Source organism: Schistocerca americana, chromosome 10 (genome assembly GCF_021461395.2).
Source record: "Schistocerca americana isolate TAMUIC-IGC-003095 chromosome 10, iqSchAmer2.1, whole genome shotgun sequence".
Classification (NCBI taxonomy): Eukaryota; Metazoa; Arthropoda; class Insecta; order Orthoptera; family Acrididae; genus Schistocerca; species Schistocerca americana.
This window is the reverse complement of record NC_060128.1, coordinates 176,696,949-176,712,136: the sequence shown is the minus strand read 5'-3', so window position 1 is coordinate 176,712,136 and position 15,188 is coordinate 176,696,949. Positions and strand designations below refer to the sequence as shown.

At 44.8% G+C, this 15,188-nt stretch overlaps 1 non-coding gene across 1 annotated transcript; it reads left to right on the top strand.

Moving 5' to 3' along the window:
• Positions 1–13,387: 13,387 nt before the first annotated feature.
• Positions 13,388–13,462, top strand: Trnas-cga. Its single transcript has one exon. It is a non-coding gene; the product is annotated as a tRNA-Ser (tRNA).
• Positions 13,463–15,188: the final 1,726 nt, after the last annotated feature.

The following is a 15,188-nucleotide window of genomic DNA, read 5'->3' as shown; positions in this document are numbered from 1 at the left end:
TGTCTACTACATTCATTATGTATATTCGTGTTCAGGGGAGACATTCTAATTGAAATTTTCGCAATAAGGCGGAAATCCGTGTTCGAGTCTCGGTCGGGCACAAATTTTCTCTGTCGTCATCCCATTACACAACGGATAGTTGTACATATTCGCAAAAGAGAATAAATTTCATATTTCCATTAAATTTTGTAGCTGTGGTGGTACTGTTTTCACAGTTTCTGAATACGTTTCCCGAGTTAATTGGCTACAAAACGTCAGCAGTTCCTGCACGTCCGAAGGGACGTTATATTGAACTTAACACTGTCATATGTTGAAGAACATGGGGTCATAGGGTGGATATGGACAATAATTTTAAGTGGACGTACATGGAGTCTTTGACTCATAGTTAGTGCGCTAACCAACGCCAAACCACATTCGGTTTACCTTGGAGGAAACCTCGCTGTGCGCCTTCGTTACTGCAGTAAAAACTCGAAGTGTGTCCCATTGACTTGGTGGCAGAAGCCAAGCCACCCGAAAACGAAGCGGTGGACACTGGGTAATCTTTCATTTCGTTGGCCTCTGACGTCTCGTGCAACAACAGCAATGCGGCTACGAGTTTGTCCGCTGTGTTTACAGAACTTTGACACAGAAAACGCGTGGCCCCAAAAATAAAAGCCAAATGGTGTGAGATCTGAGGATCTTGGAGGCCAGTGAACAGGTCTATTACGTCCAAAGCGGCGTTCAGGGTATTGTCTATCCAAGAATCTTCACAGTCGATTTGTGAAATAAGGACGTGCCCAATCATGCTGAAAGAACATTCATCTTCCTGTTTGAAGCGGCATATCTTCGACAGGACAGAAAAGTATGTGTTCGAGAAATACACGGTAACAACCATTAGACGGTGTGGAAGACTGCTTGGTTGAGTTTAATTCCAGTCCAAACATTAACAGAAAATCATTTCTGAAAATGGTGGACAACCTTACCTCGAGGGTTTTCACAGGACCATTCGTAAGAGTTGCGACTGTTGAACATTCATTGGAGGGTGAAAGTCGTTTCATCAGTCAACAGAACAATGGGTAATTTCCCAGAATGTTTGCTCCAAACGATAGATATCAAACGTGTGATTCTATATCGACCACACGACAGTGGTGGCGGGCGTTATGATGAATTATTTGTGAGTTGCTGGAAACGATTTATATCGGTAGTGAGTTGGGATGTCTGGTGTCATAAATGTGTCAAATGGTTCAAATGGCTTGAGCACTATGGGACTTAACATCTGAGGTCATCAGTCCCCTAGAACTTAGAACTACTTAAACGTAACTAACCTAAGGACATCACACACATCCATGCCCGAGGCAGGATTCGAACCTGCGACCGTAGCGGTCGCGCGGTTCCAGACTGTAGTGCCTAGAATCGCTCGGCCACACCGGCCGGCGTAAACGTGTCCTCAGCCGATTGCATCACGTGAAAGAATCTAGTTCCATGTTTGTGCAACGTAGAAAATTGTTCGAAGTTTTGTTGAAAATATGGACCAATACCGAATGACGAAAGGAGGGGCTGTGTAGAATGCGGTGGGGCGAAGTCTATAAATGTTCGTAAGAAGAGTTTTGATAGTGAAATACCTTTACAATTTCATTGTGCAAACTGTGGTAAAAAAAAACGACTATCAAGAAGAATACATGGTCTGACAGTTTAAATTATCGATCCAAACCAGCATAGTTCTTGTTTCTTTCTGGGACTACACTCTGCAAGCAGCGGCATCGGAAACTGACTTAGCTACCAATATCGTGTGCGACTATTTCGGGTTTTCAGAATAAGATTTTCACTCTGCAGTGGAGTGTGCGCTGATATGAAACTTCCTGGAAGATTAAAACTATGTGAGGGACCGAGACTCGAGCTCGGGACATTCGACTTTCGCGGGCAAGAGCTCTCGTTCTGGATACATCCCCCAGGCTGTGGCTGAGCCATGTCTCCGCAATATCCTTTCTTTCAGGAGTGATAGTTCTGCAAGGTTCGCAGGTGAGCTTCTGTAAAGTTTGGAAGATAGGAGGCGAGGTACTGGCAGAACTGAAGGTGTGGGGGCGGGTCGTTAGTCGTGCTTGAGTAGCTCAGTTGGTAGAGCACTTGCCCGCGAAAGGTAAAGCTCCCGAGTTCGAGTCTCGGTCCGGCACTCAGTTTTAATCTGCCAGGAAGTTTCATTTAGGGTTTTGTAATGTAATAGTGACAAACGACAGTGTACCCATCGGAGGAGCAAATAAAGTTATTGAAGTGGACGAGTCGCACATAGCAAGAAGGAAAAACCAGGGAGGACGACCTTTAAAGAATGAAATCAAACATATTTGGATATTCAGTGGTATAGAACGATAGTCCCAGAAGTGCTACGTGGTAGGAGCGTTCTCCAGAGAGCAGGTAACTTTAGTCGGCTCGATAAAGCACTTTATACTGCCCGGTAGCAAGGTGATTACAGACGGCTTTCCACTCAACACGACACTAAAAGCAGGACTCAACCACGAGTTCGTGAACCACTGTGTAGAATTCGCGTCTTCCGATGATCTCAGTGTGCACACGCAGAACATCAAGCTGCTGTGGAAATCTGTCAAATCTTCCATTAAAACAGAAGGGCGTCCAGGCGAAAGAGACCAAATCTAGTTTTTCCAGTTTCTGTATTTACATAACTTGCGATGGCAAGGAAAAGTTGACGCATGTGACACTCTGCCATTAATTTTGCGTGACATTGGCAGAGTCTACCCAGGTTACAGCAAAACGGGAATTCTTCCCGTAGCATACACATCAAATGGACTTTCACATGATGACAACGTCGATGACGAGTGGGGTAAGTCGTTTTCTTTGCAATTAGAATTTTGTCGTTGCTGTAATGACCTCTGTAAACATGCTCATAATGCCCGCCGCCGCAGTCGCGTGATCGATTTAGAATCGCACGTTCGATAGCTGTCATTTGGAGCCCGCAGCGTTGATAGGCAAACATTTTTAGTAATTACCGAACAGTGTTTTGCAAAGTTATGAATTAGCAGCTAAATTTCGATTACGCAGTTAGTCACACAAATCTGAAGGCTGTAAATTCAACTCAATACTTAGGGATTACAATTACAAATAACCTAAATTGGAACGATCACATAGATAATATTGTGGGTAGAGGAAACCAAAGACTGCGGCTCATTGGCGGAACACTTGGAAGGTGCAACAGTTCTACAAAAGAGACTGCTTACACCACGCTTGTCCGCCCTATTCTGGAGTATTGCTGTGTGGTGTGGGATCCGCATCAGGTGGGACTGACGGATGACATTGAAAAAGTACAAAGAAGGGCAGCTCGTTTTGTATTATCGCGAAATAGGGGAGATATGTCAGAGTCATGATACGCGAATTGGAGTGGCAATCATTAAAACAATGTCGTTTTTCGTTGCGACGGGATCTTCTCATGATATTTCAACCACCAGTTTTCTCCTCCGATTGCGTAGACATTCTGTTAGCACGTACCTACATAGGGAGAAATGATGCTCGTTTTTCCCGCGTGCGGTTCGAGAATGGAACGGTAGAGAGACAGCTTGAAGGTGGTTCATTGAACCCTCTGCCAGGCACTGTATTGTGAATAGCAGAGTAATCACGTAGATGTAGATGTAGCATTCTTTGCTACAAATTCCATACGGCGAAGATGTTTCGAATTGTAAAATCAGTCGGTGGAAGGTCTTGTACCTTACACAATTTCTGGGGATGGCGATAACCACTACGCAAAGTTCTGTAAACGTTGCTAGAAGTAGCATTTAGAGCACGATCAACGGAGAGTGCGTTATATGATGGATTCTTGACGAACATCTGCAGTACTCGCTCCGCAAAACCAGAACTGCGCACACACGACACATGACGATCCACAGCAGCAAATGTTCTCTGATTTGGTATTCGTCTGTTTGGATAACGATCTGTGACAAATACCATTGTCGTTTCATAGTGCCTGCAGCACTGATTGCCAAAGGCATGTCTACAATTTCATTTCACGTGAAGCGTTAACGCCCTACGCATAACAACACAGAGTAAACAATCTTTCTACGAGAGTTGCCCAGAAACGAATGCACCATATTTTTTCTCAGCAGAAAATACGTATGTACACTACTGGCCATTAAAGTTGCTACACAACGGAGATGACGTGCTACAGACGTGAAATTTAAGCGACAGGAAGAAGATGCTGTGATACGCAAATGATTAGATTTTCAGAGCATTCACACAAGGCTGGCACCGGTGGCGCCACCTACAACATGCTGACATGAGGAAAGTTTCACACACAAACAGCACTTGACCGGCGTTGCCTGGTGAAACGTTGTTGTGATGCCTCGTGTAAGGAGGAGAAATGCGTACCATCACGTTTCCGACTTTGATAAAGGTCGGATTGTAGCCTATCGCCATTGCGGTTTATCGTATCGCGACAATGCTGCTTGCGTTGGTCGAGATCCAGTGACTGTTAGCAGAATATGGAATCGGTGGGTTCTGGAGGGTAATACGGAACGCCGTGCTGGATCCCAACGGCCTCGCATTACTAACAGTCGAGATGACAGGCATCTTATCCGCATTGCTGTAACGTATCTTGCAGACACGTCTCGATCCCTGAGTCAACAGATGGGGACGTTTGCAAGACAACAACCATCTGCACGAACAGTTCGACGACGTTTGCAGCAGCATGCACTATCAGCTCGGAGAACATGGCTGCGGTTACCCTTCACGCTGCATCACAGACAGGAGCGCCTGCGATGGTGTACTCAACGACGAACCTGGGTGCACGAATGGCAAAACGTAATTTTTTCGGATGAATCCAGTTCTGTTTACAGCATCATGATGGGCGCATCCGTGTTTGGCGACATCGCGGTGAATGCACATTGGAAGCGTGTATTCGTCATGGCCATACTGGCGTATCACCCGGCGTGGTGGTATGGGGTGCCATTGGTTACACGTCTCGGTCACCTCTTGTTCGCATTGACGGCACTTTGAACAGTGGACGTTACATTTCAGACGTTTTACGACCCGTGGCTCTACCCTTCATTCGATCCCTGCGAAACCCTACATTTCAGCAGGATAATGCACGACCGCATGTTGCAGGTCCTGTACGGCCCTTTCTGGATACAGAAAATGTTCGGCTGCTGCCTTGGCCAGCACATTCTCCAGATCTCTCACCAATTGAAAACGTCTGGCCAATGGTGGCCGAGCAACTGTCTCGTCACAATACGCCAATCACTACTCTTGATGAACTGTGGTATCGTGTTGAAGCTGCATGGGGAGCTGTACCTGTAAACGCCATCCAAGCTCTGTTTGGCTCAATGCCCAGGCGTATCAAGGCCGTTATTACGGCCAGAGGCGGTTGTTCTCGGTATTGATTTCTCAGGCTCTATGCACCCAAATTGCGTGAAAATGTAATCACATATCAGTTCTAGTATAATATATTTGTCCAATGAATACCCGTTTATCATCTGCATTTCCTCTTGGTGTAGCAATTTTAATGGCCAGTGGTGTATTATTTGAAGTCTCCTGAGTGAACGCGGCGAGTTTCCGTCTCTTCCGACAGATAGCGTAGCTGCAGGACAGTTTCAAAATGGCGCCTGTAAGTGATGTACGTCAGAAGCAACGTGCTGTCATTGAATTTTTCACTGCGGAGAAAGAAACTGTGGGGAATATTCAAAATTGCTTGTGCGGAGCATCTGCTGTCGTTAGTTAGCCGCTGGCTACAGAGGGGGAGGCCATCAGAAGGCGGTTCGGTGGAGCTCCACGATTTGCAGCGGTCGGGGAGACCATCCACGGCTGTCACACCTGACATGTTGCAGCGAGCTGATGTTGTCATTACGACTCGGCAGTTGGCGTTGTATCTGTCAATCAGCAAAGGAAGTGTGGATGCAATTATCCGCACTCTTGGATATGCAAAAGTGTGTACAAGATGGGCCCCGCGGTGTTACAAATCGTACAGATAAAAACATTTGTCTTGATTTGTGGCCATGAAGCTGAGGGAGAGGCCTTCTTGTCCCGGATTGTGGCGGTGATGAAACCTGGGTTCATCATTTTGAGCCCAAAACAAAACAACAGTCGATGGAATGGCACCATTCGCCCTCCCCACAGAAGAAAAAATCCAGAGCAACTGCTTCCGCCGGTAAGGTCATGATCACCGTGTTCTGGGACTGTGAAGGTGTGGTTCTCATTGATGTTGTTGTGACTTGGCAAGACAGCCAAGCCACTATGAGGAGGAAGCCGAAAGCCACGCGTCTAAGCTCACGCAGGCTGGCGTGAGGTATGCATCACAAGATAAATAGCAAATGATAATGGCGCCTTGCTAGGTCGTAGCAAATGACGTAGCTGAAGGCTATGCTAACTATAGTCTCGGCAAATGAGAGCGTAATTTGTCAGTGAACCATCGCTAGCAAAGTCGGCTGTACAACTGGGGCGAGTGCCAGGAAGTCTCTCTAGACCTGCCGTGTGGCGGCGCTCGGTCTGCAATCACTGATAGTGGCGACACGCGGGTCCGACGTATACTAACGGACCACGGCCGATTTGAAGACTACCACCTAGAAAGTGTGTTGTCTGGCGGCGACACCACAGATGTGATACCGCCAAGTGGCGGTACCATTAATTCAGAAGCGTATGTCAACACATTAATAAAACTCGAGACGCGTCCTCGGTGACTTTGGCGCCACAGCAACGAGGGAGATGTTATGATGCAACACGATAACGCTCGGCCACACACAAGTCTGAGGGCTGCTGAACACATCACAGAACAGGGTTGGACAATGGTACCCCATTCATCCTACAGCCCTGACCTAGTCCCTTCGGACGTCCACTTCTTTGGGCCATTAAAGGATGCCATTCGTGGCATGGGGAGATGACTGACACAGTGAAGCACTGGCTCCACTACCAGGACAAGGACTGGCACCGACATGCACGTCATTGTTTCGCGCTGGAGGAAGGCCATAGAATGGGATGGAGATTACGTGGAAAAACAGGGTGTGTAGGTAAAACACCATTCTGTCGTGTGTGTAATTCACATTATGTCCAAGGAAAAATTGTTGAAGAAGAAAATGCGGTGCATTACTTTCTGGGCAAGCCTCGTACATCTGCAAGAGCATACCATTGTTCCATAACACACTGCCTTACTTACGGTACAGCAGTTGATTATGAATTACGTTGAGGTGGAAGTGAGGTACTCAAACGACGGTTGACATTACGCACACAATAGCGAATGAGGGCAAAGGGAAAAACACTACTGGCCATTAAAATTGCTACACCAAGAAGAATTACAGGTGATAAACGAGTATTCATTGGACAAATATATTATACTACAACTGACATGTCATCACATTTTCACGCAATTTGGGTGCATAGATCATGAGAAATCATTACCCAGAACAACCACCTCTGGCCTTGATACGCCTGGGCATTGAGCCAAACAGAGCTTGGATGGAGTGTACAGGTACAGCTGCCCATGCAGCTTTAACACGATACCACAGTTCATTAAGAGTAGTGACTGGCGTATTGTTACGAGCCAGTTGCTCGGCCACCATTCACCAGACGTTTTCAGTTGGTGAGAGATCTGGAGAATGTGCTGCCAGGGCAGCAGTCGAACATTTTCTGTGTCCAGAAAGACCCGTACAGGACCTGCAACATGCGGTCGTGCATTATCCTGCTGAAATGTAGGCTTTCGCAGGGTTCGAATGAAGGCTAGAGCCACGGGTCGTAACACATCTGAAATGTAACGTCCACTGTTCAAAGTGCCGTCAATACGAACAAGAGGTGACCGAGACGTCTAACCAATGGCACCCCATACCATCGCGCCGGGTGATACGCCAGTATGGCGATGACAAATACACGCTACCAATGTGCATTCACCGCGATGTCGCCAAACACGGATGCGACCGTCATGACGCTGTTAACAGAACCTGGATTCATCCGAAAAAATTACGTTTTGCCATTCGTGCATCCAGGTTCGTCGTTGAGTACACTATCGCAGGCGCTCCTGTCTGTCATCTCGACCGCTAGTGATACTAGGCCGTTGGGATCCAGCACGGCGTTCCGTATTACCCTCCTGAAACCACCGATTCCATATTCTGCTAACAGTCACTGGATCTCGACCAACGCGAGCAGCAATGTCGCGATACGATAAACCGCAATCGCGATAGGCTACAATCCGACAATCGGAAACGTGATGGTACGCATTTCTCCACCTTACACGAGGTATCACAACAACGTTTCACCAGGCAACGCCAGTCAGCTGCTGTTTGTGTATGAGAAATCGGTTGGAAACTTTCCTCATGTCAGCACGTTGTAGGTGTCACCACCGGCGCCAGCTTTGTGTGAATGCTCTGAAAAGCTAATCATTTGCATATCACAGCATCTTCTTCCTGTCGCTTAAATTTCGCGTCTGTAGTACGTCATCTTCGTGGTGTAGCAATTTTAATGGCCAGTAGTGTATTACAGAGTTTCCTCTCTAGGGCGCTGGTACCAATGAAAACAGATGCACTGGACATCCAGACTTATAGACACGTACCAGCGGTTATGGCACCACCATGCGGACGGATGACTTTTTGAGGTTGCCTACCATCGTAAACATGCATGAGCGACCCCATGTTCGATTAGTTAAAATGAGTGCCTCTATCACACACCAAAATTCTGTATTCATTGCTGAAACATCCGGTATAGACACTGCACTAATGTATGTGTATCGCAAGTCTCTAGAGGACGGAAGGTTCCAAATGATTGGAAAAGAGCACCAGTATTCCAGTTTTCAAGAAGGGGTGTCGAACAGATGTGCCTATATCTCTGACATCGATCTGTTGCAAAATTTTAGAACATGTGGTTTGCTCGCGTATCATGTCATTTCTGGAAACCCAGAATCTATTCTGTAGGAATCAACATTGATTCCGGAAACAGCGATCGTGTGAGACCCAACTCGCTTTATTTGTTCATGAGACGCAGAAAATATTAGATACAGGCTCCCAGGAATATCAGACCAGCTGTGTGGATGGATTGAAGAGTTTTTAGCAAACAGAACACAGCATGTTGTTCTCAATGGAGAGACGTCTAAAGACGTTAAAGTAACCTCTGGTGTGCCACAGGGGAGTGTTATGGGACCATTGCTTTTCACAATATATATAAATGACCTAGCAGATAGTGTTGGAAGTTCCATGCGGCTTTTCACGGATGATGCTGTAGTATACAGAGAAGTTGGAGCATTAGAAAATTGCAGCGAAATGCAAGAAGATCTGCAGCGGATAGGCACTTGGTGCAGGGAGTGGCAACTGACCCTTAACATAGACAAATGTAATGTAATGTATTGCGAATACACAGAAATAAGTATCCTTTATTGTATGATAGCGGAACAAACACTGGTAGCAGTTACTTCTGTAAAATATCTGGGAGTATGCGTGCGGAACGATTTGAAGTGGAATGATCATATAAAATTAACTGTTGCTAAGGCGGCTGCCAGGTTGAGATTCATTGGGAGACTCCTTAGAAAATGTAGTCCATCAACAAAGGAGGTGGCTTACAAAACACTCTTTCGACCAATACTTGATTATTGCTCATCAGTGTGGGATCCGTACCAGGTCGGGTTGACAGAGGAGATAGAGAAGATCCAAAGAAGAGCGGTGCGTTTCGTCACATGGTTATTTGGTAAGCGTGATAGAGTTACGGAGATGTTTAGCAAACTCAAGTGGCAGACTCTGCAAGAGAGGCGCTCTGCATCGCGGTGTAGCTTGCTGTCCAGGTTTCGAGAGGGTGCGTTTCTGTATGAGGTATCGAATATATTGCTTCCCCCTACTTATACCTCCCAAGGAGATCACGAATGTAAAATTAAAGAGACTCGAGCGTGCACGGAGGCTTTCCAGCAGTCGTTCTTCCCGTGAACCATACGCGACTGGAACAGGAAAGAGAGGTAATGACAGTGGCACGTAAAGTGCCCTCCGCCATACACCGGTGTGTGGCTTGCGGAGTATAGATGTAGATGTAGATGATGTGAGATTGATAGATGGGAAGAATGAGGACTGTGAGAGAGGTTTATCAGGTGGCAGGAGGTTGGTGAGGGAGCCCCCCTCTTTCATCGGTCTCCACGCTCGCCCATCAGCGGTGACGTAAGCGTGACGTAGGCACAGCTCCCGCGGCAGGTAGCGCCTGGATGTCGGCAGGCCCGCAGCGCAGCCGCCGCTCGGCGCCTTTTCCCCCTAGCGCTGTTTGTGCGGCCACCGCCGCCGACCGTTCGCAGGTAGGCGCGCTATATAAACGCCTTGGTTGAGCCGGGCGCTCGCATTAGCCCACTCCACCCGCTGCCGGTCGCACGCCACGACACACCGCACAGTGACCGATCTCGCCCGAACCACAAGACCAGCGCCGCACGCCTGGACTACATCTCAGGTCAGCTGCTCACACTAGCCTACATCTCTAACTTTATTCGTGGCTGTAATTTTCACGAAATTTCAATCACCTCTTTTCTACTCTGAACGCCATAGTACAGAATGGTCCAAAAGTCACGAACCCTGAATAACTATTTATTCTTTTCTGCTATCTTTCCTGACATTTTATCCCACAGAAAAGTGTAAACAATCTCCCATGCTCGATCTTTAATTCTGTCGAATATCAATGGAAACTAGTCATAGAACGGTATGGACGGTGATAACCTCCTCTGAAACATCAACATCTGTAGCTGGGTCACTATTCTGCGGTTCAGTGTTTGTCAGAGAGTTCCAAGAACCACCTTCGCTCTACCAGTATTTCTTTACCGTTCCACCCTCTAACAGCGTACGGTAGAAATGAACGTCAAAGTCTTACTACGTGAGTTCTGATTTCTCTCATTTCATTACCATTTCTTCCTGTGTAGCTTGGAGATAGCAAAATACAGGGTGGGCCAAAAGTCATAAAGAGGTTTGATTTTAGATTCTAATGATATTTCACCGACTTAAAGACCAAGGATGAGAAATAGTGTACATATATGTATGTAATACGATCTCAGGAAAAAAGGAAACAAGAACAAATAAAATAGTTATTCAGTTATAGCTCCTTCGTGACTTTTTGACCACCCAGTACCGTGTCATTCGGAGGAGAAAGTTCGAGGCCAATTTCGTGAATAAAATCTCGCCGGAACGAAAAACGCCTTTGTTCTAAAGATCGCAACCCCAACTCGCGTATCGTATCCGTGACTCCCCGACTTAGCAAACGAGCTGTTCGTTTCTTTTTCCATGTCCTTCACCAATACTATGTGATATAGGTCCATACCTCACAGCAATAATCCAGAAGCGGACGGAAAAGCGTAGTGAAGGTAGTTTCTTCTCTTTAATAGATCTTTTACACCTTCCAAGTTTTCTGCCACTAAACCATAATGCTTCATTCGCCATTACCACATTTTCTATGTGATGATTTCAATTTTTTCGTAATTGTTTACGCTTCGTATTTAATGAAGTCTACAAACTTTAAATTTGTTCATTTATCGTGTAGTTGAAATTTGTCGGAGTTATTTTTTAGTACTCATGATGAGGACCTTACTCTTTCTATTGCTAAGAGGTAATTCACATCATTTTACAACAAGCGTGTATCTTGTCTAAATAATTTTGTAATTCTTTTCAATTTTCTGATGACTATTTTTTCGTTTCCAATCACCCATCTTTGGAGTATGTCAGATCAATCACTTCTTAGATGCTTGTGCACTTCTTTTCCTCCCAATTGTTCTTCGTTGTGTCTCATCTCTTCTTTCTTTCCTACTCTGATATCTGAATCGGTTTCCTGGTGTTGATCTTAACTTGGAACCTCTTAGTTTTGTCTTTGGTCACGGTCTTGGCTGTACCATTCTTTAACATGATTCCTGTAATCTGGAGTTCTCTCAAATCCTTTCCCACTTTCTTAAGTCATTTGGTTTAGTCTTTTTTTTTTTTTAAATAATTCAAAGATTTGCTTAGTTAGTCTGTTGGGATTCTTTCGGAATACGTGCCCATAGAAATCAATCCTCCTTTTCCTCATGGTTTCCGAGAGTCTCTCCAACTTTACATAGAGGGTTTCGTTTCTATAGAAAACTTGTTTGTTATTTTGGAATTTGGGACCCATGATCTTCCTCAAAATTTTCCTCTCCTTGATTTCCAATTTCTCCATTTGCCCTTTCCTCCCCATGACTTGTGTCTTTGTTGCATAAAGTGCTTCTGGCTTCATTACTGTGTTATAATGCCTTATTTTGGTGTTCCAAGAGAGGGCTTTCTCACTGTATGTGTTTTTCGTTTTCTGGAAAGCTAGTTCCATTTTGGTCCTTCTTGCTTCCACTGCTTTCCCTTCAAGGTTGTTCCATTCAGTTCATTCCCCTAGGTACCTAAAACTCCTAATCACCTCCAATTTTTGAGCTCCTCCTTTAATTCTCTTAGGAGTATCTCGTATATTCGTCATAATCTTCGTTTTTCGTGAGAAATCTTAATTACTGTCTTCCCTGCCTGCTCTTGTAACTCGGCGATTTGTTCTTTAGCTTCCTCCCACGTTCCCGCGAGACTGACTTTACTATACGGTAAATAATGGCATCGTCTGCAAACAATCTAAAAAGGCTGATCATATTGCAACCTAAATCGTTTATATCGATTAAAAACAGATTGCTCGGGAAACGCCACATATCACTTCCATTTTACTTGATAACTTACGTTAGCTACCATAAACTGTGATCTTTCTGACGGGAATCCACAAACCCAGTAGCAGAACTGAGACGATAGTCCATAGGCACGCTATTTGATTAAAAGCAGCTTTTGAGGAACGGTGTCAACTGTCTCCGGAAAACCTGGAAACATGGAACCAAACTGGGATCAAACATTTTCTTTCATGCGGCTGTCAACAGACGTAATATGTTATCAAAATCTCATGAAACGAAGCTCTACTGTATTCTTTTATTATTAGTACCGGTTTCCATCATAAAGAATCATTTTGGTAGGGAACAATGATCAACGTTACTCACATCTCACACAAATTGATTTACGGGATATTTATTACACCTGTGGGCATGTAGCAAAGCGAAAATTCATAAATATGAAACCGAGGCTCATTCAATAATAACAGAATAACTAAAGTGTCGAAACTTCCTGGCAGATTAAAACTGTGTGCAAGACCGAGATTCGAACTCGGGACCTCTGCCTTTCGCGGGCAAGTGCTCTACCATCTGAGCTACCCAAGCACGACTCCACGAGAGTGAAAATCTGGCAGGAAGTTTCATATCAGCGCACACACCGCTGTAGAGTGAAAATTTCATTCTAGAAACATCCCCCAGGCTGTGGCTAAGCCATGTCTCCGCAATATCCTTTCTTTCAGGAGTGCTAGTTCTGCATGGTTCGCAGGACAGCTTCTGTAAAGTTTGGAAGGTAGGAGACGAGGTACTGGCAGAAGTAAAACTGTGAGGATGGGGCGTGAGTCGTGCTTGGGTAGCTCAGTTGGTAGAGCACTTGCCCGCGAAAGGCAAAGGTCCCGAGTTCGAGTCTCGGCCCGGCACAGAGTTTTAATCTGCCAGGAAGTTTCATATCAGCTCACACTCCACTGTAGAGTGAAAATTTCATTCTAGAAATTAAAGTATTGGTGATTGTTGTTGTTGTCTTCAGTCCAGAGACTAGTTTCATGCAGCTCTCCATGCTACTCTATCCTGTGCAAGCTTCTTCATCTCTCAGTACCTACTGCAACCTACATCCTTCTGAATCTGTTTGGTATTCATCTCTTGGTGTCCCTCTACGATTTTTACCCTCCACGCTGCCCTACAATACATAATTAGTGATTCCTTGATGCCTCAGAATGTGTCCTACCAACCGATCCCTTCTTCTACTCAAGTTGTGCCACAAATTCCTCTTCTCCCCAATTCTATTCAGTACCTCCTCATTAGTAACGTAATCTACCCATCTAATCTGCAGTATTCCTCTGTGGCACCACATTTCGAAAGCTTCTATTCTCTTCTTGTCCAAACTAGTAATCGTCCATGTTTCACTTCCATACATGGCTACACTCCATACAAATACTTTCAGAAACGACTTCCTGACACTTATGTCTATACTCGATGTTAACAAATTCCTGTTCTTCAGAAACGCTTTCCTTGCCATTGCCACTACACATTTTATATCCTCTCGACTTCGACCATCATCAGTTATTTTGCTCCCCAAACAGCAAAACTCATTTACTACTTTTACTGTCTCATTTCCTAATCTCATTCCCTCAGCATCACCCGATTTAATTCGACTACATCCCATTATCCTCGTTTTGCTTTTGTTGATGTTCATCTCATATCCTCCTTTCAAGACACTGTCCATTCCGTTCAACTGCTCTTCCAGGTCCTTTGCTATCTCTAAGAGTATTACCTTGTCATCGTAAAATTGCAAAGATTTTATTTCTTCTCCATGGATTTTAATTACTACTCCAAATTTTTCTTTTGTTTCCTGCACTGCTTGCTCAATACACAGATTGAATTACATCGGGGATAGCCTACGAGCCTGTCTCACTCTCATCCCAACCACTGCTTTCCTTTCACGCTCGTCGACTATTATGACTCCCATCTGGTTTCTTTACAAATCGTAAGTAGCCTTTCGCTCCCTGTATTTGACCCCTGCCACCTTCAGAATTTGAAAGAGACTATTCCAGTCAACGTTGTCGAAAGCTTTCTCTAAGTCTACAAATGCTAGAACGTAGGTTTGCCTTTCCTTAATCTATCTTCTACCTTCTAACATAAGTCGTAGGGTCAGTATTGCCTCGTGTGTTCCAATATTTCTACGGAATCCAAAATGCTCTACACCGAGGTCGACTTCTACCAGTTTTTCCACTTGCCTATAAAGAATTTGTGTCAGTATTTTGCAGCCGTGACTTATTAAACTGATAGTTCGGTTATTTTCACACCTGTTAACATCTAATTTCTTTGGAAATGGGAAGGAGTTATTGGATATTCATTACAATTAATTAATCTGTTTCTATTAAATATCGCTCACATTCATATTTGTCAATTTTCGCTTCGGTTTATGCACACAGCTGTAATGAATATTCGGGAAATGCGTTTACATTTATTACTTATGTGACATGTCAGTGGTATTGTTCGTTCTAAAAAACCAAGATGATCGTTTATGACAGAAACTGATAGTAGTAACAAACTGGTTCAAATGGCTCTAAGCACTATGAGACTTAACATCTGAGGTCACAGTCCCCTAGACTTAGAATTACTTAAACCTAAGTATATCACACACATC